A 15,228-nucleotide genomic window follows, 5' to 3' on the forward strand; every position below is an offset into this window, starting at 1 on the left:
GAAATCAGTAAAGTTGCAATATACAAAATCAATACACAAAAAGCTGTTGCATTTCTATACACTAATAATGAACTATCAAAAAAAGAAATAAAGAAAATAATCCCGTTTATAATTGCATCAAAAAGAATAAAATACCCAGGAATAAGTTTAACCAAGGAGGTGAAATGTGAAATGTATATTGAAAATTAGATATTAATGAAGGAAATTGAAGACAACACATAATAACAGAAAGATAGTCCATGCCCAATATTGATTGGAAGAATCAATATTGTTAAAATGTCCACACTACCCAAAGCAGTCTACAGATTCAATGCAATCCCTATCAAAATTCCAACTACATTTTTCACAGAAATAGAATACACAATGCTAAAATTTGTATGAAGCCACAACAACCCTGATAGCTAAAGAAATCTCGAGAAAAGAACCAAGTTTCTCTGTTCTTTTCATCATGCTCCCTGAGTTCAAACTGTATTACAAAGCCATGGTAATTAAAAAAGTATAGTATTGGGATGGTTGGGTGGCTCAGTTGGTTAAACTTCCAACTCCCGATTTCGGCTCAGGTCATGATCTCACAGTTCATGAGTTTGAGTCCTGCATCAGGCTCTCCGCTGACAGCCCAGAGCCTGCTTGGGATTCTCTCTCTCTCTCTCTCTCTCTCTCTCTCTCTGCCCCTCCTGCGTGTGTGCGTGTGCTCTCTCTCTTAAAATAAATAAATAAACTTAAAAAAAAAAGTATGGTATTGGCATAAAAACAGACCCATAGATCACTGGAACGGAATACAGAGGCCAGAAATAAACCCACATATATATGGTCAATTAATTCAGGACAAAGGAGCCAAGAACATATAATGGAGAAAGGACAGTCTCTTTAACAAATGGTGCAGGGAAAACTGGACAGTCACATGGAAAAGAATGAAACTAGAGTATAATTTTGCACCATACACAAAAATCAACTTGAAATGGATTAAAGACTTGAATGTAAGACCTGAGACCATAGAAGTCCTAGAAGAAAATATAGGTAAATTCCTTGACATAAGTCTTGGCAATGATTTTTTTAACCTGACACCAAAAGCAAAAGCTAAGAAGAGCAGAAATAAGTAAGTGGGATGACATCATACGAAAAAGCTCTTCACAGCAAAGGAAACCATCAACCAAATGAAATGGTAGTCTACTGAATGGGAGAAAATATTTGCAAATTATGTATCTGATAAGGGGCTAATATCCAAAATAAATAAACAATTCTTACAAGCATAGCAAAAAACAATCTAATTTAAAAATAGGCAGAAGACATGAATAGACATTTTTCCAAAGAAGGCTTACAGATGGCTAACAGGCACATGAAAAGATGCCTCAACATCCTCAATCATCAGGGAAATGTAAATCAAAACCACAGTGAGAGATCACCTCATACTTTTCAGAATGGCTATTATCAAACAAGTCTTAGTGAGGATGTGGAGAAAAGGGAACACTTGTGCGTTGGGATGACATCATACTGTATGGGAATATAATTTAGTGCAGCCACTATGAAAACAGCATGGAGGTTCCTCAAAAAATTAAAAATAGAACTACCATATGATCCAGCAATTCCACTTCTGGGTATTTATTTGAGGAAAATGAAAACACTCACTTGAAAAGATATCTGCACCACTGTGTTCATTGCAGCATAATTTATAAAAGCCAAGAGATGGAAACAACCTGAGTGTCCACCCATGGATGAATGATAAAGAAATTGTGTCACACACACACACACACACACACACACACACACACACACAAATTATTCAGCCATAAAAAAGAAGGAAATCTTGCCATTTGTAACAAAGTGAATGGGCCTCAAGGGAATTATGCTAAGTGAAATACATCTGACAAAGAAACAACAAATACCATATGATCTCTCTTATATGTAGAATCTAAACAAACAAACAAAAAACAAGTTCATAGATACAAAGAACACATTGGTGGTTGTCAGAGGTGGGGTGTGGGGGTATTGGGAGAAATGAGTGAAGGGGAGTCAAAGGGTAAAAATAAAAAATAAAATTTAAATAAATAAATTAAATATAATTAAAAATTAAATGTGGCAGTAGACACATTTCAAGGGTTTAGCAATCACACATGGCTAGGAGTCTCCCTATTGGGCAGTGCAGATATGGAATATTTCCATCATCATAGAAAGCTCTACTGGATAAGCACTAAGCCAGATATTCTGTAAGGAAGTCTAATATTTAAAATTAATTGGAGGCTACTCTGAATGACAACTTGTTTTCATCCTCTTCCTCCATTCCTTATTTCTGGATTTCCTGTCTCTAACCTTATCTTCCAAGGCAGATTACAGAATTGTTTTCCTATTTATTCTGGAGAACTGCTTCAGAGGACTTCTGCTTGCTGCAGATGGCATCTCTTCGTGGGGCTAATTGCAGTCCCCTGTAACCAAGGATAGAGATGGCATACATGTGGGTTGGATATATAAAATTTAGGTATTTAGAAAATTGTGGTATTGTCTTAGGATGGCAGGAGTATGGGCCTTCTTTATTTAGAGATACGTTATGGAACACCAGAGGATAAGATGGGGCCTCTAGCCACAACAAGCATAGAAAATCAGTCCAACTGCAATTTTAGAGTTGGCTGTTTTTTCGTTTCTAATGTAGACCGCCATGTTGGCGGGAAGGGTAAAATGTGGAAGATACTTAAAAACATTTTGTACCTCTGGGTGCCTGGGTGACTCAGTCAGTTAAGCATCTGACTTTGGCTCAGGTCACGATCTCGCGGTTCTCGGGTGTGAGCCCCGCATCAGGCTCTGTGCTGACAGCTCAGAGCCTGGAGCCTGCTTTGGATTCTCTGTCTCGCTCTCTCTGCCCCTCACTTGCTTGCACTCTGTCTCTCTCTCAAAAATGAATAAACATTTAAAAAAAATTTTTTTAAATATACTTTGTACCTCTGGGTTGTATTAAATCTAGGAACATGTTCTTTCTTTGAGTCAGGTTGGGACTCAAGCATTGGAAGCCCATGATGTTATACACACCACAAGGAAAGTCTCCAAATGTTACTAAGTGATCTCTGCTTCTTTAACACTACATCAAGATACCAAAGGACCACAGCTGGTGGGTGTGGCCAGGTGCTCGGGACACACAGCCAACTGAGGTTTAGGAATTCTAAAATAATGTTTAGGCAGTTGGTTAAATTCTCCCTCAAATCTGGAATGGCAGGGGGTGGGCATGGCGAGAACATTTAGGAGAGTTAGGGTATTAAGACATCGTAATATCTGACAACTCTCCAAATTGTTCTGATCACCCATATCTGCTCCACAGTGACTTAGAGTGACTCATACTTTGGCTGCTGCAGGAGTACAGAGCACAAACTGTGATGCCTACAGTCTCCCCTCCTAAACAGTGTGATGTGCTTTCTGGCTTTGCCCAGCTCTCTGCCTATCCAGGCCAGCACCTCCATCTGGAACTATCGTTCTGGAGCACTGCATGCATTTATAAAGCCCAGAATGTCTGCAAAGAAGTATTCTTGGAGCCTGGTTCCTAAAGACCAAAGCAGTGGGAGAGATTTACAGGAGCAGCCCCCAGCTGTTAGTCAGCAATAGGGGTTCAAGGACAGGGGTGCATTTTGGTTTAGTGCAAATAACATGCCTTTTGAAGCCAGAAGATACCAGTTTGAATACAATTTCCGCTCCTTAATAGCTATTTGGGATCTTGAACAATTTACTTTATATCTCTGAGCCTCAATTTCTCTGTAAAATTAAAAAAAAAATTGTTAAGCTTCCTCTGAAGCACCAACTCCTTATCTAGAAATGTGGCAATTAAAAGGAATAGGAAAAAGCATTTATCCTGCCTTTCTTGTATAAATTGTGTTTCAGGGTAGGTAGATAGCCTGAACTGATGACAGATTTTTTTTTTAACAGAAAAAAAAATCCAACTAATATATGTGCAAGTACTGATATAATTAGAAAGTTGTCATTTCACAGCACCTAAGAAAATAATTATTTCAGACAAAGATCATCAATAGATGAAGCCCTCCGGAAAATTCCAGTAGAAACAAAGGTAATTCATCTTTGCACCACCAGATCTGAGATAACCAGACATTATCACATCTTGTTACAAGTGTAGCAGAAAGCTCTAGGCCCACCTTTTAAGAATTTTTGCCAAAAAAAAAAAAACTGAACTTCAAACCAATCAAGCCTCTAAATCTAACTTAAAGATTATAGAAAATGTGAGAGATGGAGACAAAATTCAATGATACCACAAGAGAGTAAACAGATTCAGGACAACTGCCCCAGTTTCTACAACCAGTAATGGCAGGAAAAAAGGGAGTGGGGAGGGTGATGCAGGGCGACTGGTCTAGATCAAAACTGAGAAAGAGACAATAAATCAATGCTGTGTGTGAATGAGGTGTACATTCAGATTCAAATAAGCCCATCACAGAAAGACATTTGCCCAGATTATACACTGGATATTAGATGGTACCAAAGAATTATCATTTTGCCAGGTGTAAGGACACTGTGGTTATGTAAGAGAATGTCCATATTGCTTAAAGATCTATATTAAATATGTAGGAATAAAATAACATGATCTTTGGAACTTGCTTTAAAATACTTCAGTAAAATCAAAGGAAAAGAAAGAGGAAGGGTAAGGAATGGAGAGCAAAATAAAGGAAAAAAAAAAAAGTAGAGAAACAGCTCCATAGAATGAAGGAAGAAATTTAGATTAAATAAGCTAAAAGAAGCACCTAGCACAATCCCTGGTACACAGGACTCTAAATGCTTGCTTCCTTTCCTCTTTGCAAGCCCACCCTAGTGTTCTGAATTCCAAAAATTCTGGATACCTTCCTGGATGGGTGTGTCCCTACCTACTAGAAATCCCTAAGTATTCTAACAACACCCCCTTTCCATGCTCTCTTCTACACAAAATCATGGTGGAAGGAATCTAACTTAATTTTTGTTCTTTAGTGAAGCCAGAAATGGAAATATTTCATTATTTGAATACAGTGAAAAGATAACAAAAGCCAGAATGATAGAGAGTAATAAGGATAGTATACGACACTCTTCATATTCAAGGAAATACCATTTGTGCTTCTGATAATTGCAACTTAGGGGCCCATGGCGGGTGGGATTTGTAATTTTACTGAAAAGTAAATTTAGATTGCCTGCATTTTAAAGAAGAGCATCAATTTAGTCAGAAGCTTACTAGCAAGTTATTTTATTTGTGATATAAATTACATATTCAAAAGAGCTAGTTTTAATTTTATTATTTTATATTCACAATTAATCTATGTTAAAATCATCCCATGTTAACTTCAAATGATCACACCATGCAAATCAAACACATTTTACAGAAGATAAAGATTCTGAATACTTCAAGCTCAAGCCCGTGGGAAACTACAACTCATCAGTTTTCAGATAAGTGACATTATTATTTAAAACAATAGTTCCGTGTGCATTTCCTGTAAAGCTGCCACTTCCTCTACAGTGGAGTCCAATGTTTCCAGAGCAGGGACTTTCAGCACTTTCAATGAATCCCAAAAAACCAGGACTGCTGAACTAATAATCTTTGTTTCATAGATGTGTTCTCCCTCCACTGAAATTCATTTCTCCCTCTCATGTGTTCACACAGTATTTTACCTCTTTTATACAATATAACATCAAATCTAACCTACTTGTATTATATAGTTAATTGTGGACTTTTGTTCCTCCATCCAGGTTTCATACTCCCTGAGGCAGTGCCTTGTAGTTAACACTTTTTAGGTTGAGTGAATTGAATTTGGTTCCTAAGCGCTTTGCAGGCATTGGAATAACTGCAAACCAGGGTGAGTGGTGTCCATTCCAAACATACAAAAGAGAGTAAAGGGGTTGCTATGTTAACGAAGTGAGAATTGGGTTTAACAGCAGCGGGAGTACAACATATTCTTAGTGAGAAACCATGGATCCATTTTCCACCATTATCTTCATGTTTTACAAGCTGCCCTCAGAACAACAGTCCCATCAGCAGCTGTCAAAAGCTACCTGTACCTATGGGCTGCCTCAACCAGTCAGTACCATCACACAAGGCAAACATCTGGATCACCTTGCGCAGAAAGAGTATGATGCCATCATGCTGGTCTTGAAACAAGCAAAGCAAAACCCTGCAGCTTCCTAAATTGTGCTCTATTTAAAGAGTAATAGTTTTTCATTTTTCTCCCATTTTTGACAATTTTTTCCCACCATCATTAACGGTTCTATCAATTTTCACTAGTTTTCTCTTGAAAAGGCTGATAGTAACAATATTTTCTCAATATATTTGAACCCTCCTGATTGGGTGACCTTATTTACATTTCTATACATGTGCATTCATCACTTTTAGTCTTAACTTTAGAGACATCTATGAGTTTGGTTAAACCTCTTTGTAAAAGGAGGGATCGATGCAATGAGATGCCTCCATTCAATGAGAAGTTTAAGTTTCATATTCTTAACAAAACACTTTTCTCTGAGCCTATAACAGACAGACATAAGGGTGGCTGAAATGCAGTATTTAATGAGAAGCTACAATAAAGTTGTATGTAAAGACAGTAGTTAAGGATCTGCTTAATTAAATGTCTATGCCTTCCTTACACTAACACATACTTCATGTCTCCAGTGGTATTTAATATCATCCTTTTCCCTTCTGCTTTTGTTTCGTTCAGGACTTAGGACTACTGGTATAAATGGAGTTAAAATTTAACTGTTAAACAGAACTGCATTTCAGCACGAGGAACATAACTGACGAACTCAGTTTTGTTATGTTTTTAATAGCAGCCAAAAGACACAACCAGGAAAAAAACTCAGGCCTGTCATTCCTTTTCTTCTAAGAATGGATAATTTTTTTTTCCTCTGACCGACGATATGATGTGTGGCTTATCATAATTACTTTTAAACTGGAACTCTAATGATACCTAAACAAGAATCAACTTTTTTCATAAGTACACAGCAATCAGAAAGAGTATTTTTCAACCCTATCACCTCGCACGCAGTAACAAGTAAAGGGAAAGAAGCACAGAATCTAAAAATTAAACTGGGTGCTAGACTTGAAATCTTACAAGCGTCCTATGGTTTTAGTCTAACTCTCTTCATATAGCCAAGTTTTTTGTTTAGTTGATTTTTTATTTATGTATTTTTTAATGAGAAGGGGAAAAAAAAGATTCTCTACCAGAAGCCATAAAAATCTCTCAGATGGTAAAACAGATAGCCCTAAAAGTTTTTGCCTAAATTCATACAAATACCTAAAATAAAACTGGCCGGTTCATCTCACAGTCCTTTCAAAGAGAAGTCATTTGAAAATACAGCATCGTAGTGTCATGCTGCACTGCCTCTAATTAAGTGCAGACTAGGAAAAAATTATTCTTCCTTCAGTCCACGGAAGGGGGTGGAAATTTCTCTCTTTGCAATTCAAGATTATTTTAAAGATAGACCATTTCTTTTCCAATATCTTCATCAAACAGAGCTGTTAAGAATTGTCTCTCAACCATCCATCCCCAAAGAGCACGAAGATACCCAGTATTCGCCCCATATGCTCGGCTTTGAAGTGTGAAGCTGGGACCGTCCCACTAGACTCTTCCGCCACCATCAAAGCCATCTCATTACGCCCTGCGCTGAGAGTTAAAGCGCGGGGCCCTAACCGCTCCAACACAAACACTGCATTAACAAAGCAACCACAATATTCCTCCCCCACATGGCTAGAACTTGAAGAAATTTTTACCATATGTACATATGCACGAGATACGAAAATTTATTATGCTAGAACATCATTGAGAAGTACATTAAACATGCTGACTAAAACTGGATGTTATTCTAAGGGACTGGAAAAAAATAAAATGCAGCTGATCTTTATGATGAAAGAAGAGAAACATCAGGCTGAAAAACGAGATCAAGTGCAATTCCTAAATTGCATTTCTACTGACACATTCTGTTGCCTGTTCTTTCTTGAAGTAGCAGAAAACAATTTGGGGGGGGGACAAAACTCTAGGGGACATCACTGGATGCTACTGTTCACTCCGTCATGTTTCATTCCTAAAGGGCAAATAAGCGTACAAATAGTGATACACTGATAAAAGAATCTACGATTCAAAATGAACAGAACTTGCTAAGAAAAAGTAATTCCACTTGTGTCTCTGAGTTGTCAGTTTTTCACTGGCCTGGCAGTAAAAAATAAAGTGCAAAGAAAAAAAATTTGTTACCTACTATGGAAATGAGCTCATGGAGAAATGAGGGTAAACACTTGATAAATTTTCATGTAAAACTTAATCTGGCAAAATATGTTAAAATATTTGTACCTAATAATTCCATTCCTTTCTTTTTGCACTAGAGAAATTCGTGCATTTGTGCACAAGAAAGACTATTCAAGAAAGTTCACTACTGCATTATATGTAGTCGGGAAAGATGAGAAATAATCTGAGTGTCCACAAATAGGGGAATAGGAAAAAATGTGAGGTATTTACACTTTGATACTATACGGCATTTAAAAGGAATAAACTAGAACTACATGTAATACCATGCATGGATAGATTTCCAAGATATCTTGCTGAATGAAAAAGTTCTATTTTGATAGCATTTATATTTACACACACAAGCAATACTATATTGGGTTTATGACTATATACATACATATACATATACATACATAAACAAAAGCATGCAGAAATTCTGAATTCAGAGTGAGAATAACATACTCATACCATAACTTGTCAGGGAGTGTTCAGGAGACCAGAGATGGGGGTGATGGTCAGAGGTGAATTTTAATCTCATGTGGAAAGCTTGAAATTTTGAAAAAGAGAATTAATAAAAAGTCCTAGGCAAGGTCTAATAAAGAGTTATGAGGATCCTTCATAATGTTACTGTCTTGATGTAAAAACATGAGGTTCTTAATATTTCTAGGTCTGTTTTCAATTACAGAATGAAAAAATTCACCTATCCTCTATCTTTATTATAAAAATAGGAATCGCATGCCCCCAAACTCTTTATGTATCATATATTTTCATGAAGAAATAGGTATCCAGGAAAATACATAGTATACTATGTATACTAGTATACAAACTAGTATACTAGTTTGGGGATACATTTTTTATCTATTTTCATATCCTTGTATATGACATACTTTCATAGAGATATATATACAAAAGCTTGTTATTCCTGTGTAGGGCATATGCTGATATAATTACCACTTGTGTAGGCATGATATCGTTCATTTAAAGAATTATACTTTCCTGAGCGACCCAGCATATGTAATTTATGCTGTATTCAGTAATACGATGTTTTAATCTGTCCTATGGTGTTCCCTAATTGTTTCAGGTACAGATACCATTGCCCCATCTTTCTTAGGAGAAAGTACTCCATTACACTCCTCTAATAGTCACAATACCATTAACTATGGTAAATGGAAAGATAACAGGCACTCCAGTACCGTCTGGATGTTCACAAATACTTCTTCATGTATCTTCATAATATTTCTCTGAAATAGGCACTGCATATTATTTTGCAAAGAAGAACCAACAGGGAGAAGCTGTCCACTATAGATCTTAGAATTTTAGAGCTGAAAGCACTTTAGAGATCTCCTGCTCAAGAGGTTTTCAAACATCTTGTCTTGCAATCCTTTTACTCAAAAGGCACCTTAGTTGGAATCTTGATAACACAAAAGGGAGAAGAGGGATCTGCTCCCTTTATGGCGGAGGGGAATAGCCTGGGCCCCAACCGCTCAGCACCCTTCTCTGCAAGGCCACGGAGAGTTGCCACAAACAGTGATGGCTACTTAGTGGTGGGAGGCAGAGTACCAGGACCTTTACACAGGCATTATTTCTCATAATTGTCCTCACAGGAGGATAGTATTCCCCATTGTATAGATACAAAAAAAAAAAAAAAAAAAAAAAGACTATAAAAGAGACTAAAAAATTTTCCTGATGTCAGCTGGCAAGTAAGTGGCAGATCTGAAATTTGCATTCAGGTTTATTCAGCCTCAAAATCCTTATTTTGACCACTTACCAGTTAGCTTGCCTCTCTAGCCACCCAATGTGATGCAACCCTTTAGTTCATGCTGATGAAAAATGCACAGGCACATAAGCATTGAATTGGGCATGTCACTTCCTATGACTCTCCCTCTTAAGTAAGGGTCTCTCCCTTTCTTTCAGGCAGCTATTGAGAAGCAGGGGATGCCCCCAAAGGAAAGTTCAGATGGGACATAGCAAAGCCTTGGGAATGGCTCTGCCAGAAGGAATCTTTCTGCTGGCTGATATATCATCACTGTGTAAATAGCCTTCAATACACAGAAAGCCCACTCCCCACAGCAGCGAAGAGTTAATTTGGCTTTTCCACCCAACCAATGTTCCCCAAATCATAAACAAATAGTCTGCATGAGTTAGTTTGGTTTCCTTGTATACGTCTGGCTCCCACACATCTTCCTGACCACTGGCCACCAACCACACTCAACAAGCTCTCAGTAATTACAAGCCTCGCCCTTACTTTCCACCATTTGCCCCTTAAACAGGTCAGGTTCTCCCAGTGCCCTTTCCAGTCTCCCTGCTCTTCACCATCTCTCATTGGATGCCCATTTCCACAGAAACCATACCCACCTCTCTATATCTTCTTTTGGGGAAAAATGTTTCTTGCTCACTACTAACATTTCTTCTACAAGGAGAGAGTTCTGCTGGTCTTGCTCGGCTGTTAGAAGTTAAATTGTGGGGGCGCCTGGGTGGCTCAGTTGGTTAAGCGGCCGACTTCGGCTCAGGTCATGATCTCGCAATCGTGAGTTCGAGCCCCGCGTCGGGCTCTGTGCTGACAGCTCAGAGCCTGGAGCCTGTTTCGGATTCTGTGTCTCCCTCTCTCTGACCCTCCCCCATTCATGCTCTGTCTCTGTCTCAAAAATAAATAAACGTTAAAAAAAAAAAAAATTAAAAAAAAAAAAAAGAAGTTAAATTGTGCCCTACCTCAAACTCCAAATTCATTTGTTGAAGTCATAGCTCCCAGGACCCCAGAATGTGACTTTATTTGGGAATAGGGACATTGTAGATAAAATTAGTTCAGAGGAAGTCATATACTGGAATACAGTGGAGCCCAAATCCAATATGACTGGTGTCCTCATGAAAGAGACATCTGGACATAGACAATACACAAAGAAAATGACACATAAACTTGAAGAGGGCCATCTACAAGCCAAAATAGAATAGGTCCTTCTGTCCCGACCCTCAGAAGGAACCAACCCTACTAACGCCCAGATCTCAGACTTCTAGCCCCCAGAACTGTGAGATAAATTTGTTGTTTAAACCACCTAGTGTGTGGCACTTTGTTATTTTAGCCCTAGGAAATTAACATTGGCCGTGCTCCCTCCTAAATTTCATTCCCTGATGGGGAGTTTGGGAGAGAAGCTGGGTTTGCATAGGCATACCCTTCCTCCTTCTTCCTTCTGGGGAGCTGTCAGCAGGAAACACACATTCTGGCCCACTCTTCCTTGCCAAAAGCTTTCCACGGGCAGGCCTGTGCTGCCCAGTGCTGCCTGTGACTGGCTGGATGAGTCTGTCTAATTCTCTGCTTGAGTTAGCTCATCTGTCAATGTTAGTTTCATCAGTATTAAAGGTAGTATTTCCCTTTCTCATCTGCCTTTCTTTACCATTAAACTGGTTCAAAATTTGGGAAATGAAAAACTGCACTATTTATAACAAACACCCTCCTCTCCAACCCTGACCCCAGTCCTCACCTTCTTCTAGGCAGGGAGTGAGGTGGCCTCCTCCCTTCTCTTTTCTACTGCAATGGTATAAACTTTTTGTACTGGTTTTCCCAGCCTTCTCCTTTTGGTTGTCAAAAATTCAAACATGAACACTGACTGCTACTTCCTCATTCCCACTATAAAAATTCTACACCCCTCAAGGTAGCAAATAACTCAGCAGGAAACACACACACATTAGGCTCTGGGGAAAAGAAGTGCACAGCAATTAATATCTTAAGATATTATCTTACTAATTAAAGCTGGAGAATGCGTTTTTTAATATATGCAATTTTAATAGTGGAACAAATGATAATTGATCTAATTGATAACAATGTTATAACAATATGTTGCTGTCATTACCATTACCACATGCTCTGGGTCTCCTGAAGAAGCACACCCTCACTTGATCAATGGATAGCAGGTAGAAGGGCTGTCCACATGAGGGTGTGGACAGACTTGGGTTGATGTATTTCATTTCACAGGCCCATCAATGTCTTAGCATCACTATGTCATTTCTTTAGAATTTTCTAATTCTAGTTACCTTGATATTGGAAGTCACTGCAAATGCTAGGAAGCAGGGACTAAAAGGAAAAGAAACCCAGGAAAAGAACTGCCAAGGACAGGGGACCTGGGGTCAAAAAGTTAGCATTGGTGTCAGTCACCTGCTATAAATCCCTTATTAGGTCCACATTCTCTAAGACACCATGAACAATCACATAAAATCAATCACTGGATACTATAAATACCCAAAATCAGAAAACCTAGAGCCCCTAAACTTTGATGACCCCCTAGGGATGTCTTTACTAGTAAGGGGTGAGTGTTAATGTCTGCCACAATGATCCATGGTTTCATCATGAGTATGCTGAGACCCTTTACCCAGGTGAACTGGTGGGAACAAGGAGGCCTTCCAATTTTTAACTATAAATCTTATAAGTGACTTATAGACTAGGAAAGAATTATAAGAAGCATACAGTCAGGTAGCAAAGATTTCATGTACTCCACCCATTCATCCCAATTAGAAGATTCTTAAAATATAGTCATTTTTGTCAATATTTCAATAAATCCTATTTGATACACATCAATAATGAAATGGGGAAGGAGGGAGAGCCAATACAATGGTGTGTGTTATCAAGCAAGTCAACATTGTGAGCAACTGGGGCTTGGCCTTGCTGGAATGGGCCTCAGGATTCTCCAAGTGAGGGACAAAAGCTCAGGTCCCCCCACTGGTCATGGCTTGCCCCATGGGGTGCTAACTTGCTTGGACTTCAGGTTACTGCAGAGTCAAAGTGAAAGAAAAGAGTACAGCGTTTTCAAGTATGGTTGAGTTCATCCATAATTGCCAGTCATGGAAGAACAGGTCAGTTTATCCCAGTTCTCCTATTTGGCCTTATCCTTCCTCATCAGTACCTCTGTTTTTGCATTAGTAGATATAATCCTGTTGCATTTATTAAACCTGTAGCAATATGCATTTATGAACAACCTGGTAACTCCCTTTTGTAGTTAAAATGTGCTAAAGTCACTGGAAATCAATCTTAATATTTTAAGTACTTTCCCAATGCACAACCCCTTGTTTTTTAAGTTTTCTTAGAATATGGTGCCAGTTTCCTAAAATTCTCAAACTAAATTCCATGTCCTAAAACTATGTTAACATATGCTCGTAAAATCAGCCACTGTTTTTATGCTATGGCAATGAGGGCATTGCTGATGGTGGAGAGAATTATATCAGAACCCAGCATCTAAATTGACTAATCTCAACCAAATCCAGGGCTGTTTTATAAGACAATCTCCATAGCAACTAGAGAATCAGGGTAGAAAATTCTTGAAGTGGAAAGTTGTGCCTGATTTGCCAGATCAGCCCATGTTTTGACAATCTGTAATAAGGTAATCAAAGGGTCTCAAGACTATCACACAAGTGTTGACATCGTGTGAATCTGCCATGGCACATGTCCCCCAAGTCATAAAAATACTCGAAAAAACATCTAACAAGGCTGATAATTCTAATCAAATTCATTAATGTTTTATATATATTTATAGATAAATCAAAAAAATAAAAATCAATCATGTAAGATGTATTTCTTTATTCATATAACTTACTTAGCTAGCACATTATCTTTCCAGTCTTCTAAATAATGTCGGTTTATCTGGCATTGTACAAACATTATTTCATCTGATTAATGACATAAAACAAAAAGCAAGCTTCCATATCATTTATAAAATTCATAGCTATGGTCCAGGCTATTTTTTAATGTTTATTTATTTTTGTGAGACAGAGACAGAGCATGAGTGAGGGAGGGGTAGAGAGAGAGGGAGACACAGAATCTGAAGCAGGCTCCAGGCTCTGAGCTGTCAGCACAGAGCCTGATGCGGGACTCGAGCTCACAAGCTGTGAGATCATGACCTGAGCTGAAGTCAGACGTTTAACTGACTGAGCCACCCAGGTGCCCCATGATGGTTCAGACTTTTAAAGTTGAATATCATGAGCCTACATGTTAGGTAAGCCCATTGCCACCGACAAATCACTGGGAGAACTTGCCTGAGCACCTTCTGTCCTGACCCCTTCCCCACATTTTCACTCAGTCCTTCTCATGAAGGTTATGTGTGAATGGGAAACAAGGTCATGTTTCAGAAACCCTGGCTCCCACATGTAAAAACACTGAATAAGGAAGAAATGAAAAACATACAGGAAGCACTATGACCCACAGCAACCCTTCAGAGAAAATGCTTATGAAATATGTATAAAAGCCCAGAGATTGAGACTAAATATCTTCACTATCGAGTTGAGACAAAAAAATATATGTTCCCATAAACTTACCATTGATTCCAAATTAGGTGAATTAAGTGTTCTTGAATTATACAAACTAGTTAAAAATCATTGAAAAGAATTACAGAAGTAGGGGCTTCCAAGTAAAGAGGAGAGTGTAGGCCCTTATCTTATGTTTACTTTCACTTCCTCCAAAGAACCCCAGGAAAAAGATGGTAAAGGGATACTTTTTAAAAGCAATGACTCACTCGGACAAATGGAAGAGAAATGGAAGCGGAGGCAATAGCACTGGAACTTGGAAAACAACTACAAGAGTGACAATGGACTTAAGAGCCCCAAGGCAACAAGAGGGACAGCAGAAAAGCAACCTGACTTATACCACAGGCACCTGGTCATGATCAGAAATGGCAGCCTTACGTTGGAAAGGAAGCTAACAGCAAAGCTCAAAACAGGAAGACTGGTGGGAAGTCTGTTTAAGCAGCAGTTAGAGCAACACCCCCTCCACACAGACAGGCAAGTGCCCTGCCTCCACCCTGGCAGAAGACACAAGAGGTAAAACCTAAGGCATCTGGGCTGGGGAACACTGGGCACGGCTGAGGGCAAGGATGATTAAGGAAAAGAAGGGAGCTTAGAGAATAGTCACAAACTAAATGCTGACTCTACCAGCCCTCTTCTACAACTCATTTCTTAAAACATACACAGCTGTGTCTACCCTGTGGGCTGACGATTGGAAGATACTTCTCTGGGAAACTTCAACAGCTCAAGA

The 15,228-nt window shown here is 38.7% G+C and overlaps 1 protein-coding gene across 6 annotated transcripts in view; it reads right to left on the reverse strand.

The window, feature by feature from the left end:
• The window catches only part of LOC113597531 (uncharacterized), a 204,589-nt gene that overhangs the window by 130,427 nt on the left and 58,934 nt on the right, over positions 1-15,228 (reverse strand). The window lies entirely within an intron of this gene.

Source organism: Acinonyx jubatus, chromosome C1, assembly GCF_027475565.1.
Source record: "Acinonyx jubatus isolate Ajub_Pintada_27869175 chromosome C1, VMU_Ajub_asm_v1.0, whole genome shotgun sequence".
NCBI lineage: Eukaryota > Metazoa > Chordata > Mammalia > Carnivora > Felidae > Acinonyx > Acinonyx jubatus.